Below are 4,412 nucleotides of genomic sequence, written 5' to 3'. Positions count from 1 at the left end.
TTCATGGACATTTGGTTGTTTCTACTTTTTTGGCCGTTATGAATAATGCTACTGTGACCATCCATGTACAAATCTTTGGCTGGGCATATGCTTTCATTTCTCTTTGGTAAATATCTAGAAGTGGAATTGCTGGTCCATACGGTAAGTCAATACTTAACTTTTAAAGCAATTGCCAAACTGTTTTCCAAATTGGCTGTGCCATTTTACGTTCCCACCAGGAACGTATGAGGGTTCCAGTCTCTCCACATCCTCGCAGAACTTGATACTATCTCTCTTATTTATTATAGCCATTCTAGTGAGTGTGTAGTTGTGTCTTATTTCGTTTTTAGTGTGCATTTCCTATGTCTAATGATGCAGAACATCTTTTCATGCATTCATTTGCCATCTATATTATCTTCCTGGTGGGGTGACTGTTCAAATCTTTCTCCCCATTTTTTATGGCTTAAAAATGAAAGATAATACTTCAATTTTTAAAAGAAATCAGAATAACATCTTACATCATTGGAATAGGGAATTTTAAATTATAAATATGATAAAAATGAGAAATCATAAAGAAAAATTTTAATATGTTAGATTATATTAAGGACTACTTTCCACTAAAATATTAAAAGGTGAAAAGACAAACTGCATCACAGGAGAAGATATTTTCAGGACATACAAATAACAAGAACTAGCATCCAAAAAATATAAAGAGCATCTACAAATTAATAACAAAAAGAAAAACAACACATCCCATTAAAGGCTTTAGAAAAGGAAACAGGAATGGTGAGTGAACACAGGAATATATTCTCAAATTCATTGGTAGTTGTGCATGCAAATCAAAACCACAATGAGATATCATGTCTCTGCATTTTTAATTGGGTTGTTTGTTTTCCTACTTGATATGGACTGAATTGTGTCCCCCCTACCCCAGTTCATATATTGAAAACCAAACACCCAGTGTGATGGTGTTTGGATATGGGGCCTTTGGGAGGCTATTAGGTTGAGATGAAGCCATGAAGGTGGGGCCCTCATGATGGCATTAGTGCCCTTATAAGAAGATACACCAGAGAGCTTCGTCTCTTTCTTCCTGCCATGTGATGGCACAGGGCCCTCTGCAAGCCAGGCAGACATCTCTCACCAAAACCCAATATTCTGGAACCTTGATCTTGAACTTCTAGCCTCTAGAATAGTAAGAAAATAAATTTCTGTGTTTAAGTCTGTGGTATTTCGTTATTGCAGCTGGAATAGACTAAGACACTACTGTAGAAGTTCTTTAAGTATAACAGATATGTCTTTGTTGGACATATGATTTGTAAATACTTCTCTTATCTATGACTTGCCTTTTCATTTTCTTAATGCCTTTTGACGAGCAAACATTTTTAATTTGGGTGAAGTCCAATTTATTGATTTTTTTCCCCATCTATTTCCCTTATTTTGTGTTTTTTGAGTAACCAACACAAAGATATTTAAGAAATATCTTCCAACCCCAAGGTCATTCAGATTTCATCCTATGCTTGTTTCCAGAATTTTTATAGTTTTACTTCTTACCTTTAGGTCTATTATCCATTTCAAGTTAATTTTTTATATTGTATGATGTAATTGTCAAAATCTTTTTCTTTTTCCTTTTCTGTTCTTTCCTTCCTTTCTCTTTTCCTTTTCTTTTTATCCCCTCTTATTGAAAAGATTATCCTTTCCCTATTGAATGCCATTGGTCTCCCCATCAAAAATTAATTGACCCTATGTTTATGGGTCTATTTCTAGACTCTGTTCTATTGCATTGAGCTATGTGTCTATGCCAATACCACAGTGTCTTGGTAATTGTAGTTTCATAGTAAATCTTAAAATCAGGGAATGTAAGTCTTGCAAATTTCTTCTTCTTTTTCAAAATTGTTTTGGCTATTTCTAGGCCCTTTGTATTTCCATATAAAAATTTTTTAATTAATTAATTTATTTATTTATTTTTGGCTGCATTGGGTCTTCATTTCTGTGCGTGGGCTTTCTCTAGTTGCAGAGAGAGGGGGCTACTCCATTGCAGTGCACAGGCTTCTCACTGTGGTGGCTTATCTTGTTGCGGAGCATGGGCTGTAGGTGCACAGGCTTCAGTAGTTGTGGCACGTGGGCTCAGTAGTTGTGGCTCACAGGCTCTAACATGCAGGCTCAGTAGTTGCTGAGCATGGGCTTAGTTGTTCTGCAGTATGTGGGATCTTCCCAGACAAGGGCTCAAACCTGTGTCCCCTGCATTGGCAGGCAGATTCTTAACCACTGCGCCACCAGGGAAGTCTTATTTCCATATAAATTTAAGAATCAGCTTGTCACTTTCTACAAAAGAGGCTGATGGTATTTTAATGCAATTACAGTAAATCGATTGATTAATTTAGGGAGAATGTACAATATTAAATCTTTTAATCCATTAATATGGTGTATCTCTCCACTTATTTAGGTGTTCTTTAATTTCTCTCAACAACGACATACGGCTTTCATTGACCTGGACTTATATTTAGTTTGTTAAATTTATCTCTAAGTATTTCATATTTTTGATAGGATTCTAAATATTGTTTTATTAATTTCAATTTTTTGATGGTTTATTACTAGCATAGAGAAAAACAATTGACTTTTGTATATTGGCCTTGTATCCTGCAGCCTTGCTAGACTCACTTATTAATTCTAGTAATCTATTTTGTAGATTTGCAAGAACTATCTATCTAGTTTGCAGATTTCTAAGGTTTATCTATCATGAATGGTTAGGGACGGTTTTGCAAACAGAGACAGCTTTAGTTATTTTTTTACAATCTGCACATTTTATTTCTTTTTCTTTCTTTATTACCCTAAGATCTCCAAAACAATCCTGAATAGAAGTGGTGAGAGCTGACAACCTTTCCTTGTTTCTAATCTTAGTGGGAAAACATACACTCTTTTACCATTAGGCATGATATTAGGATTAATTTTTTTTGAGATAATAACCTCATTATCAGGTTAAGAATGTTCTCTTCCATTCCTTCTTTGCTAGAAAATATATTTTTAGAATCATGAATGGGTGTTGAATTTTGTCAAATGCTTTTTTAATATTTATTATGATGAGCATATGTATTTTGGTTTTAGTTTGTTATTATGGTAAATTATATTAATTGATTTTTTTCATGTGAAAGTAACCTCAGATTTCTGGGATAAACCTCACTTGGTTATGACATGTTATCAATTTTGTTAAGGATTTTTGCATGACGTTCTTGAGGGAGGGATATAGGTCTGTGGTTTTCTTCTCTTGTAATGTCTTTGTCTGGTTTTGAGGTCAGGTTAATGCAGTATAATGACCATTGAGATGATTTTGGCTGCAGTGATTTAGGGTACTCTTGAGCAATCATTAGATTATTATTAGATTTTACAAAGAAAGGAAGCGTCTTTTCTGTGGTAACATGATTTCATTAAAGTCTGGGATTCTTAGAATTAGAGAATAAACAATTTCATCCAAAAGCAAATAATGGTCACCATAATGAAAATAACTGAAAGGATAAAGCCGATTTTAGCAGAAAGTCTCTATATAAAATCACTTCTAAATAAGCAACTGGGCAAATGAATAAATCTTATTTCAGATCTTGGGAAGAGGCTGGCAAACTCCTCGGTTATGCTCAAGAAGTTGGGAGGAATTCAAGTACGGCACTCAAGGATGTTCACTGCACACCTCTGCTGTGAGATAAGATGCAAATTGTGACTGCAATGGGAATTCTCTTGATTTGTTTCATCTTCCTGATTTCCTTTGGCACATCTTTAGACTGACAGTGATAACACTGACCTCCCCACTGAGAGTGTATGTGGGGAGAAGAAGAGACGGCATTGATTAAAAGCAACAATTGTTTAAGGAAACAAAGAGTCTGGAACCTTGACTGCTACCAGGAGAGAGGTGTGGAGACTCCCAGTGGGAGCAGGTTAGAGATAGACTTGCAGCTCCAGCCCAGATGCCTGCATTTATGTGATGAGCAATGATCTTTCTGTGCTTTGTCAGTACTGAGAGAGTCTTCTTCTCAAAATAATTATTTTATCATTGTAGCAGGAAAAGCTCTCATCTTTCGTCTAAATTGATATCTTCATCTGCCTTATGGAAGCCTCATCCTTACTAAGGCTTTGGCTGAGATGTTGGCTGCCTTCTGCCACAGTCAGATTTTCCTACTAATATTTTCAGGACATTTTAGTCTGTGGTGACTTCCAAAGGAGAAGGAAGTTCAGGGTCCACCCCATCATGTCTCCAAGATGAAAAAAGATTGAATAGAGACAGAGAGAAAAATCACTGTGGTCACTAGCAGGGAGCCATATGTAACTGAGTGGAGTGGTTTTCTCGAGAAATGGTCATTTCTTTTCTGTCCACCTACCTGGGTTCCCTTAAAAGCAGAGCCTGAGACAAAGGCTTACATACAGGTAGTTTACTTGAGAATGTGGTC

Source organism: Grampus griseus (genome assembly GCF_964374135.1).
Source record: "Grampus griseus genome assembly, chromosome: 1".
NCBI classification, from domain to species: Eukaryota; Metazoa; Chordata; class Mammalia; order Artiodactyla; family Delphinidae; genus Grampus; species Grampus griseus.
This window is presented reverse-complemented; position numbering follows the sequence as displayed.